The sequence below is a fragment of the Rhipicephalus microplus genome, chromosome 5 (assembly GCF_043290135.1).
Source record: "Rhipicephalus microplus isolate Deutch F79 chromosome 5, USDA_Rmic, whole genome shotgun sequence".
NCBI classification, from domain to species: Eukaryota; Metazoa; Arthropoda; class Arachnida; order Ixodida; family Ixodidae; genus Rhipicephalus; species Rhipicephalus microplus.
Genome location: NC_134704.1, coordinates 126,398,976 through 126,411,298, shown reverse-complemented (window position 1 = coordinate 126,411,298; position 12,323 = coordinate 126,398,976). Strand labels below are relative to the sequence as shown.

Sequence of the window (12,323 nt, the reverse complement as noted above, 5' to 3'; positions counted from 1 at the left end):
TCGTCGGCGATACCCTTTAGAATATGCGCCCCTTTTTCAGGTTCGGACATGTTTTCGTAAGCTTGGCGGCATAGTGAGAGGACAGCCTGAATGTAACTGATGTAGGGCTCCGTGGAAGATTGTGCGCGAGTCGACAACTCATTTTTCGCAGCTTCACGACGACCAGAACTGTTGCCAAAAAGCTCACGGATCTTTTTCTTGAAGCTGTCTCAGCTTGTTATGTCATGCTCGTGGTTATCAAACCAAACACGAGGGGTTCCGTCGGAATAAAAGATGACGTTTGCGAGCATAAGAGTGGCATCCCTCCTGTAAGTGGCGCTGACGCGTTCGTAGAGGCGTAGGCACTGGTCGACGTCGGAACCCTCACTGCCCGAGAGCACGCCGGGGTCTTTGAGCGCGTGGAGCGTCACGAAAATTATTGTGGGCGCAGGGTTGACAGGCCAGGCAAAAGGGCGGGCGACCGGAGAGGATGTAGCCGAGTCTTGAGTGGTCATGTCGTCAGCCGCGAAGGAGCGTCCACTTCGGAGTTCCGTGGCGAGGACGGGGATCGCACGACTCCACCAAATACGTTACGAGAAGGAGACCGACTCGGAGGGGTTGTCACCAATGCATTTACAGCCGGTAAGGCGAGCAGCGCCAGCCACACAGATTAGCTCGCGCCAGTCTATCTGCTTTGTCTTCTTCAACTCCATGCAATGGCACATAGCAATATTTTCGCACAATGTGGTTAGGGACAGCGGTGGCGGCAGCTGTGGCAGCGCGGGACAACAACTGCGCGTAACCGAAAAAGTGATCTTATAACAGCTTTCGCTGTAAAAATGAAAAAAAAAGATCTCTTTAACTAATGAATCCAGATCATTCCAAATGTTCATAAAGTGATGCGCAATCTAAAGAAAGTGTCGTGGAAATTCGGTGTCAAAGACGTTTTCAGCGCACGTCGCAAGCTATTTAGGCTTTGAAAAAGACTGATGGTGATAAGGTAGAAACATTTTGTAAAAGGTTCGCATCACTTGCGGAAGTTTCGCCATCAGTGAAAGGGGCCGGTGCATAAGCGAAAGGTTACGTAAACATCCATTATCGCTAAAAGGGTCTGTAAGTAGCCACTTTGCAGACCACTGCGAAAATTGTAATTACGAGCCAATCTTGAAGGATAGCGATATTCTATGCAATTACTCTGAGCAACGCCAACGGGAAATTGTTGGGGTCATATGCATCCAGAAAAGCGGAGATCATTGTGTCAGCGGAGCTTTGCTATCGCTTCAAGATAAAAAGTACGAAGAACCTTCGAAAAGTGTGAATCGGCATGTTTCAGTCATAATTTGTTCCTTGAAACGTTCACTGATTTGTATACATCAACGTGCAAACGCAATAAAACAAGGTTTTAGTCAGCGTCCTGTTTGGATTTTCTTATTTCCGTCCCTTTCCAGCGTGGTTTCTTCATTCGATGTCATGTCAATGTGCCATCAAAATATCAGCTTAAGACTGGCTTTATGCATTTGCTGCCGCAAACCTTTCAAGCGTTTATAGTGTGGTTCCCCTCGGATTCCATTTACTACAGAGTCGGCGAGTTGAGTAACTGCATGTTTAAAAATTTTTAACCCTTCTACGTGAAAGCATCCTTGGCGTTTTTAAGAAATAAACTGACACTCGCTCTTAAAGTTTTCTGACGCTCATTCATTACGATGAACCATTCAAGGCGACCTTGAATACAACACACCAACTGAGAGAAAGAAACGCGGCCTACCTATGTCAAGGGGGTTTCAATATATGACGCAGGAAAGGGAAGGCAGAAGCGCACCGTTTTCTCCACCCGTGCCGCTTCTGCATTGACTGCAATGAGATAAGAAAGCTGAACGAAGTTGTCATGAGCAAGAAAAGAGGAGCCTTTTAAAAATAGGTGGTGCGTGGCAGACAGCAGTCGTGGCCGAGTGGTTTAGGCGATGGACTAGAAATCCATTGGGGTCTCCCCGCACAGGTTCGAACCCTGTCGACTGCGCTTGATTCTTTGTTTTCCAGTGGTATCTTACACTCTTTATCGAATCGTGATCCAGGTGTAGTGTTTCAAAGGTGTCGTAACCATTGAAGTGTTTTGCCGAGTTTTTTCTGCTACGTTGCGCATTTTATGCTGTTTATGCAAGTTGTGCATGAAGTGGTGTAGCCGATAAATGATCTCTAAGGGGGAAGGGAGTGGCATAGAGGTCATATGTGAAAGCGACAGGAGTCTGACAACGGAATAACAGGAGTAAAAGAATGTCCATAAGAAAAAAAACATCCATCCTATAAAAAAACCGTGTCAACCAGTGCGACGAGTTCGTTCTTGAACCTGAAGAAAAAAAAGCGAGAGAAGACTAGATCTTTTACTAAGCAATGACGAAAATGTTATTGTTCACACAAACGTATGTCCAGGAATTAGTGATCATAGTTGCGTTGTTGCAGAGTTAAACGTTTCTAGAATACCTGCGTGTAAGCAAACCCCTCGAAATGTTTTCATGTACGACAGAGGGGACTTTAATGCCATTTCCGAAGAGCTGGTCTTGTATTATCCCACTTTTTTATGCATATCGGAGTCATGCGGCATGGATGAATTGTGGCAAATTTTCCGTGACAAGGTTACAGAGCTGGTGAATATGTACGTACCTCAGAGGTGTCTAAGATGCAGAAAGAGGCACAAACCCTGGTTCAACTCTGAGATACGCAAACTTGTTAGAAAAGCAGCGAATGCCCATAAAAGGTTTCTTAAAAAGAGAACAGCACTAAATAAAACAAAGCTCAAAAGTGTAAACAAAGAGCTTAAGTTAAAACTAAAACAGGCAAAGCGTGTCTTCTTTGACAAGCTAAACACAGACTTGAAGTGTAATCCAAAATTCTTTTGGAAGTATGTCAAGAGCAACAGAAAAGACGACACAGCTATCCCTGACCTTTTAACCCAGGAAAAAACTATAACGGATGACTTGGAGAAAGCTGAAGCATTTAACGCCTATTTTCAGTCAGTGTTTTCAAAAAGAACTGAACACTCTCCAATGCTACCTTCAAAAAATATTGGTAATGAAATGGCGGAAATTGAAATCGATTACGCTGGTTTGGATAGTCTGCTGCGTACTCTGGACACCTCTAAGGCTACAGGGCCTGACGGTATATCATCTCATGTACTTAAAAAGTGTCACGTTATTATTGCACAATATTTATGCATAATGTACAAGTTGTCTCTAGACACCGGCGTTATTCCAAGGGATTGGAAAACAGCCAATGTGGTTCCTGTACACAAGGCAGGAAGCAAAAAACATGTACAAAATTATCGTCCCATATCCTTAATTTCAACCTGTTGCAAATTATTAGAACATGTTATTTATAGCGCATTGTTCAAATATCTCGAATCTACTCATTTTTTTGCCCGCTCCCAGCATGGATTTCGGCAGGGTCGTTCATGCGTCACACAACTAACTGAATTTCAGCATGACGTACTGACTGCGCTTGACCGTAACAACATTGTTGATGCATTATTTCTCGATTTTCGCAAGGCATTTGATACGGTCCCACATAATCTGTTAGATATTAAACTGGCTTCACTGAATATTAATGCTAAGCTGCAAACCTGGCTACGGAATTACTTAAGTGGTCGTAAACAGTGTGTTGTTTTAAATTCTAAAACGTCTTCATATGTAAACGTGACCTCAGGCGTGCCACAAGGTAGCGTTCTAGGTCCGCTGTTATTTTTGGTTTATATAAATGATATAGCCTATAACATAAAATCTTGCATAAAATTATTCGCAGACGATTGCGTCATCTACCGTCACATTACTTCAATCACAGACACTGAATTATTGCAAGATGACTTAAACACGGTAACACATTGGTGCTCCACGTGGAATATGTGCTTAAATATCTCGAAGTGCAACCACATCAGCTTTGCAAAGAACATTTCAAAAATCCAGTGCACATACAGTATTAATGGCGAGGCAGTCAAAAAAGTGCCCGAGTGTAAATATTTAGGAATTTACTTGACAGAATCATTCCATTGGAACAGACACATAGACCAAATGATCTCAAAGGCTAGTAGAACGTTGTTTTTTATTCGTAGAAACTTTCACTGTGCAACAAAAGAGGTGAAAGAAACTCTTTACTTCCTTCTTGTCAGGTCTATACTTGAATATGCTTGTGTTATCTGGGACCCGGCTCAAAAGTATCTTGCAAAAACAATAGAAAAAGTCCAAAACCAGGCAGCCCGTTTCGTCAGCAACAACTACGACCCATTCGCTAGTATGTCAGAAATAAAGGCCATATTAGGCTGGGAAACTCTAAAATCTAGAAGACGGAAACTTCGATTAAAACTTCTGCACAGCATATATTATAACCTAACAGGAATTAATAAGTCTGAATACCTACTAGCACCAACATATCGTTCCACAAGATGCCAACACTCACATAAAATACAAGAATACGCATACAAAACCACTACTTTTGCCAACTCCTTCTTTTTAAAAACAATTAGAGACTGGAATGAACTTCCCGAAGGTATAGTGAACTTGAGTGACAACAGCGCTTTTTTCTCATCGTTGTGAAATTGTGACATAGGTACTTCTCTTTTGGTACCTGTTGTCATGTGCAATATTGTACTAAAATATTTTTTATTTTTATATGTTGTTATAATTGAATTTTTCACTATGTTTGGCGTCTTATCGCAGAAATGTTTTCTATGACTTCTTATGTATACCCCCCTGCAGTAATGCCACTACGGCGTTGCAGGAACTATGTAAATAAAATAAAAATAAATAAAAGAAAGGGCAGAGCGAATGCTTTCAACACAAAAACAGCGCATCACAGACATGTTTGGAAGAGAAGTACAGTGATGACGTCGTTATGAGAGAAAGAATTATAGTGAGCAAAAAAAAATCTAGCAGCGCGTGGTTTCGATCCACGGACCTCTGGGTTATGGGCCCAGCACGCTTCCACTGCGCCACTCTGCTGAGCACAAGCAGCTTGACCTGTAGCAGCTGTTTCATATACTATACTGGAGCGCATACCGATCTCGCCTTGCGTTGTCCGGTGTCCTTCACGCATATAAAGGACGTCAACCGGTCGCTGTAACTGCATCCGCCTGCAGGCGTTCTGTATGAAATGGATAAAAGCTCGTAGCGCCATATGCATGATAGTTGTTGCTGTAACATCGCAGCGTATGCAGTGAAGTGTGTCGCGTTCACTTAAAACAGTCCCTTTTATACGGGTACTTTCTGTATGACCGAAAAATACACTTGTTAGTATTATTATTATCATTATTATTTGATTTGCATACATAGATACACAAGGACAAAAAGGAAAAAGGGAGAAAGCAAGCTGGCAACTGCCACCTCGAGGGGCACAACGCCTGCTCACTCTTTCGGAAGGAGGGAAGAAACAGGAAGAAAGTTTAAAGGGGAGTAAGAGAAAAGAAGTTGAGGAAGAGAGAAAAAAATCACGAAGACTTCGACAAGTATGAGTAAAAAAATAACAATAAAAAGAAAAAAAGACCGTCTGTTATCGAGTACAAAGGTCCGTTTGATTCATAAATGTAACGAGAGCTCGGTGGGCCTGGTCGCGTCGAGAAGCATTACCACTCGGAAAGAGGTAGTCGTCTAGAGTCGTGCACTTGAGTCCTAGGAATTTATACTCTTGAATCAGCAAAAACCCTTGCGTAGCAAATGTGGGAGAGTGCACTACTAGATGCTAGAGTAACTAATCACTTCATTCCCAGCCACCGGCCTACCCGGGGTGTAGGGAGGGTTCAAACTACCCACCTCAGTGAAGTTTTTCTGTTCTGCGTGTGTATGCGTATATAAGTAAACTCATAATTACAAGCACACGCACGAACATGCATCAAAGGTGGTTGAACACAGCCACTCACCCGGCCCCCCTTCCCACTGCTCAGGAAGATATCTGGCTGCGCCCCCGAGTTGTAGTGTAGTTCCAGAGAGGAAAATATACTTACAATGATGATGATAATTATGCCTCAACTGTGGCTCATACCGACTCAGAAGGACTGGCCAAGGATTGCTTATATGAACTTTTAGTCCTTTCAAATAATGAATAATCTTAAGGCAAAGATGAAAGAACGTACTTAAAAACGAAAGGGGCGCAATATTCACTTTTGCTACTCCGACCAGACAGTATAGTCTTTATCTGGAATGTAAGCTACAAGAGTATCAAACGGGCTTGAAATTTATGTTTTGAACTTGCTTAATATGGCTATGATAATATATATACAAATAGGAATATAGAGGCGCATTCGTTTTGTTTCATGAAGATGACTGCAAACGGCATCAAACGCGTTCCTGTGGCTGAAGCCCAGACCCGTAGCACCAAAGGTATACACGTACTGTCAATGGTCAAGGTCAGTCCTCGGTTATCGGATGGCATGACCAGGAGTCGTTTTTACAAGCACATGAAATGTACGGCTCCACGAAGAAAAAAATATGTGCTGAATTCATAAATAAATGACATTGCAAGCTAAAGCACCAAGTAAAATAAAATAAACTTCAGCAATATTACAGAAATAGCTGTTATGAGATCACAACGATGGTCGCGTGGGCCGTAGTTGTCCGCCACCGCCGGTGTCCGTAACCGCTATCCCGCGAAATAGGGAGAAAAGAAATGTTGGTAGAGGAAAACACCAAGGAGGCAACTGGATTTCAACGCGGGTTCCCTACTTCCCAGGCAAGCATTATACTACAGTGCCACGGCGGTGCTTGAAACTCCGTTCCAAACTTGCCTTACGCAGGCTTGATGTCGTTAGAGAAACCGCGTTACTTTGAGTAACAAAGCGTATTAAAGCAGCAAAACAACAGCCAGGCGTCACCCAATGTGAATTGTGTAACGTGTGGGTAGTCCTATGCCCTAAACAACCTTGTGAAGAGGACATTTCAGTGCATACAAGGACAACACCAGTGGGTAAAGGCGAATGAATCGTTAAAAAGTAAATGAAGAAAAATATACCTAGCAAAGCACCGTTTCAATGCAAGATCGTCTGAGTTATGAGTCCAGCACGCTATTACAGCACGATTGTGTTTTGTCTATATCGCTTCTTTCTTTTAGTTAAAGCGACTCTAATGAGCTCCTTGTGTGTTCAGCTCTTTGTATACATCCAGCAGAGTGGCGCTGTGGAAGCGGGATGGGCCCACAACCCTGAGGCCTGTTGATCGAAACCACGCTCTGCAATAAGTTTTCTTTTTTCTTCGTAATTTTTTACTTCTATCAAAGCGCGATTACTGCAAAGCTCTATTATATTGGAATTAAATGAACTATTTTTGTGTTGAACTCATCAACAGTAGCCCTCTCCTTCTCTCTGGCCCTAAACTTTTCTGTGATAATATATCCGGTTTTAGAAGGATAAAGTACCTCATTACCTATAAACAATAGCAAAAGGGTCGTAATTAGAATCAGCTATTGTATCATAACAACACCCTTCTTAGGAACTTGCAGTACTAGTATATGTGGGCCTTTTATTAGACAACACATATTGTTTTAGACATGCTGTGACAAGGTAAGTGATGCCACATTCGCAATATTGTTTTTAACTACTGCGGCTTTCTAGATGACCATTTTAATCAGCCACACCTGTACGCGCCTGCGTCCAAAAAAAATGGCTACCGCACTCCCCAAGAACTGGAGAAAACGCGAAACGTAGTTTAAACAGCGCTGCAATCTTGATAATATACATGTAATTAGTTATGTTGCTCATCATCCCTACAATTTGATAAAAGAAAGGTTACCTGAACAAAAAAAAGTGCTGCGCAGTCGACAGGATTCGAACCTGTGTGGGGAGACCCCAATGAATTTCTAGTCCATCGCCTTAACCACTCGGCCATGACTCCACTTTTTTTTCTATATTTGACCCGGTCATGACTGCACGATGCGCAGATGTCGCCACGCGTCTTCAGACTGCTTTCTGAAGACGCGTGGCGAATACGTTACGAAGGCCACTTTCTTTCTTCCTTTGCAATCAATACAGAAGTGGCGCCGGGGAACAAGAAGAACTTTTGCCCCCGTCCCCCAACCCCTTGCATTAATTAAAACCCGGTTAAGATAAAAATGTTGGCAGCTTCCACGTATAGTGCAGATCGATGATGTGCGAAGCACGAATGAGCAAGGTTGATATGTCTATTTAAAATCAACACAACGTTACCAGGTGGCCATAAATCATGTCGTACATTACTTACATCTGATGACTATCATATTTGCGCCTTGCATGTGTGCGCTTCATTGTGTTGCCCGTGTGCTCAGATTTGGGTGCACGTTACAGAACCCTAGGTGGTTGAAATTTCCGTGGCCCTCCACTACGGCGTCTTTCATAATCATATGGCGGTTTCGGGACGACTGCCAATTGCGCGTGTTGGTAAAAATTCATGATTATGCGTGTGATATATTTATTCTTGTTCGCTTCGAAATAACATTTTTCAGTTGCTAGTAAGCGCTTGTCTGTGTCCTCTCAGAGTGCGTGTATTTTTAGCGCTTGTTTCATCATGAAGGTTTTGGGACGCAAAACCCCACATATGATATCAATAAATCATTCACGTCACATAAAACTTAGTATAGGTGAAGCTAGCGAAATGGCCGTGACCTCATCATGAGCATGTCATGTAGCCATGTTTTACATAACACGCATGTCATGACTATCATGTTTGAAACAGTCATTTACTTTTGTCATTCGTTCACGTCTCGTAATACCAAATTCGGTATATGTGAAGCTATCTAAACGACCGTGAGCGCACCTGAAGCCTAGCATGTAGTAATGTTTTTACATGATACGCATGTCATGATTATCATGACTGATTGATTGATATGTAGGATATGACATCCCAAAACCACCATATGATTATGAGAAACCATGATTATCATTTTTGCACCAGCTGTGTTCTAGGGCACGTCCCGCCGGACCTGAATAAAATTGTTCCAAGCAACGAACCAGTCACATACGTTCGTCACCATTAACGCCACGTAGTACAAAAATCGTATATGTGAAGCTCGCGAAACACCCACGAGCGCACTTATGAGCATGGCATGTAGTCGTGTTCTTACATCACAAGCATGCCATAACTACAACAAATTTAGTATATGTGTTGTTAGTGATACGACGCAAGCTCACATTGAGCGTAGCGAGCAGTCATGACTTATATGACTTGTATGTCGTGATTTCTACATTGGAGCCTGTCACTTATGTTCGCCATGCAGTCATGTCATACCATATGAGTTTTGCAATATGTCATATGAACGAAACCACAAGACCATCAAGACCGCGACATGTAAATCTTGACATTCATGACATAAATTTCATGACTTTCACGTAATGACTAGTCACCTAAGCTCGTCATACAGTCATGTTATGGAATATAAATTTTGGTATAGATACCATTTTCGATATTGCCCAGGAGAACAAAAAGCCGTAGCAGGCTAGCTAGCTAGGTAGATTGATTGATTGATTGATTGATTGATTGATTGATTGATTGATTGATTGATTGATTGATTGATTGATTGATTCGGTCAATGTGACTGAAGTTCACCAAGAAATGCTTCGCATTTAGTACGCCGCATCTATCCTCTTTGGTCCCTGGGTAACCAATTAGGTTCCGTTGTTTGAAAGGCGACAGGTCAGCCCAGTTCCATATCCGCGTGTACAAATTTGCCTTGCAACATTAGGGATGAGTTGATTTCACGAAGCCCTGAGAAGTGGCGCCATATGTCTAGTCGTATTTGCAAAACGAGCGAACGAAAACGACTGAGTACTGCACGAGCGCTCGGAGGCGTTTTGCATGATCGCTTCCCCGCGTCCTCGTGTTAAGTGAAAGCTGAGAAGTGAAGCCTTCAGAAAAATTGCGAGAAAACGCTGGCTGTTTTTCCTTTTCTTGTACAGTTCACTTTAAGAGAAATATGAATGAAATTTTATTCGAGCCATAACCTAATTGGTACTAATTGCAAATAAATAACTAATATCATATAATATATAAGTCACTCCACTTTTTTCATAAAAGGACGAATGTGCAAGAGCTCCTTATCATGACATCTATAGTAGCTTCATGTAGCCTAATTGAGATATTATATTTCATGTATCAAGTATGATACAGTGGGCAATACAGGGTTGAAAATACCGTGTTTCCAATTTTCTACACGGTAAGAAACAACCATAATTTATATATAACCGAGAAAGGTGTGGATATCGTGACGAAACAACTGCTTTATATGACCAATCCAAGGTCGCAACTGCTACATGACTTGATGGGAAGACAGCGCAAGTGACAAACCCAAAGATCTGTCATGAAATCTGCATTATCGAACCACCCCAACCGCGTATGCTTTTGCAGCTACTCCGAGTTTACCGGTGTCTAGTCAAAAGAGTGGCGCATTCTGCTTTCGGCAACCAAGCTGAACGGTTCCCAAAGTCATGCGCTCCCGCTGAGCGGCTACAGCGGCCACTATGGAGCGCAGAAACAGGAACAAGGATGACAATTATCACTTTATTTTGCCTCAGATGACTAAGCTAATGCTTGTTACTAACACCGTGTTTTTGCACGTGGATGTCAGAGCCAGGCCCTACAATGTCGAGAATTTCCGGGATGTCATTACGCCGACAAGCCTGCTGCCTGGTGTGGTGAGTCTCCACGCTCATCAGATCAATCACTTGTGGGCGGTGACCTTCAATGACGCGGCTCCCACAAAAACGCCTACTTGCGCTGAAACAGCATCGGGTGAAGGGGCGACGTTGCGTCGTCGTTGACCCGCAGGATGAGCTGGTGAAGCTAAGGCTGCGCTGGCTGCTCCACTGTGTAAGTGATGAAGACGTAAAAACGGCTTTTGTCAACTTCGGAAAAGTGGTGGAAGGGAGGTGTGAGACGTGGCGCATCCTTGAAATGGCCGACCAGTGTTCCATGACAATGACGGTGCTACCCAAGCTCAAGGGTGGCTACAACGTTGAACGCCTCCCTCATCCACTTCATGTCGACGGAGAGTTGGCCTTATTCGCGGCGCATGGCCGTTCAATGTGGTGCGTGTGTTTCCAAGGTACTGGCCACGTCCATCGCGAGTGCGAGGTCCCTCTCTTCTCCCGCTGTAGATGCTTAGGGCCCGTCTAGGCGGACTGTGTGAGGACGTATGCCTCGGCAACTAGAACAGCGAAGAACGAAGGGGTGGCCGAGCACGTCATGGACGTGGCCGAGACGGAGGAAGCCGCTGAAGGAACCCGCAACCCAGTGGTCCTTGCGAAAACCGGACACTCATCGTCGGGTGATGAAAGCAAGGAGGCCGAGGCTCCTCGGAACTGGACGGCACCTGCCATCGCACCGTCAGCGGACGATCCTGAACGTGCTTTGAAGGAAGGGGTGCCCGCGGTCAAGGTCGATGACACAGAGGCCCAGGGAGAACCGTCGGACTGCGAGGACGTGAGTGTCACCAGTGCCACGCTAAAGCGTGTGCGCAACGAGATCAAGACGTCGACGGTCAACAGCGAGGAGCCCCCTGGAAAGACTGCTCAAGGAAGGCGGTGGAATTTGAAGCCGAAAACGAACATTCATGCGGACCAGAGACTTTCGGACCAGCCAAACAATAAGAACGCCGGAAAGCAGGATGATCGTGGAGGTGGCTAGCTGGTGGCTGGTCGTGAAAGGTAAGCGCCATGCTCTGGGCCTACACCTTCACCGTATATAAGTCACCATGGCACCAACCTTGTCATTTAGCATAGCTACGCTTAGCGTCAGAGGGTTGGCGGCTAGGCGTAGGCAAAGTCTGCTCTCACGGTTGATCATGACCGAGACATAGATGTCCTAGCCGTCTAGCAAACTAATGTTGACGGAGAGGAGGGCACCAGGAGTATGGCGCGCTGTTTCACTGAGAGATACTATGCAGTCTTTAGCCATGCCATAGGAACGTTCGTGGGCTGTTTCCTTTTTGTAAGAAAATTGCAGGACTTTGTCGTCGAAAGCGTATTTTAATGTCAGCCAGAAAAAGGTTTTATTGTGATTTTGTATTTCGTAACGTACAATTCCGTGTATTATGCATATATGCATGTCACACACTCCGGGTTAGGCCCCACCAATCTAACATCGACGTGTGGCAGACTCGCAGGCTTCCACTTTACGCTACGGCCTGCGACGCCTCAAAGGCCTCGAAGTGGTACATTTCAAGTTCATTAGCAAGTCGGTTTACCCGCGGGTTCGCACGTGAGATAATGTATGAGCTTGACCAACGGGCTCATAGAGCAGACACGGACATTTGCCTAAACACAAACAAGCATTCAATTAAAACAAGGGCAAAGGCAAGGAGATCACGAAAAATAACAAAGAAAAACACTAACACGTGATGAA

At 44.0% G+C, this 12,323-nt stretch overlaps 2 non-coding genes across 2 annotated transcripts; one reads left to right on the top strand and one right to left on the bottom strand.

Annotated features, from left to right (window-relative positions):
• Window positions 1-1,914: 1,914 nt before the first annotated feature.
• TRNAS-AGA (transfer RNA serine (anticodon AGA)) lies at window positions 1,915-1,996 on the top strand. Its single transcript has one exon. It is a non-coding gene; the product is annotated as a tRNA-Ser (tRNA).
• Window positions 1,997-7,762: 5,766 nt separating this feature from the next.
• TRNAS-AGA (transfer RNA serine (anticodon AGA)) lies at window positions 7,763-7,844 on the bottom strand. Its single transcript has one exon. It is a non-coding gene; the product is annotated as a tRNA-Ser (tRNA).
• Window positions 7,845-12,323: the final 4,479 nt, after the last annotated feature.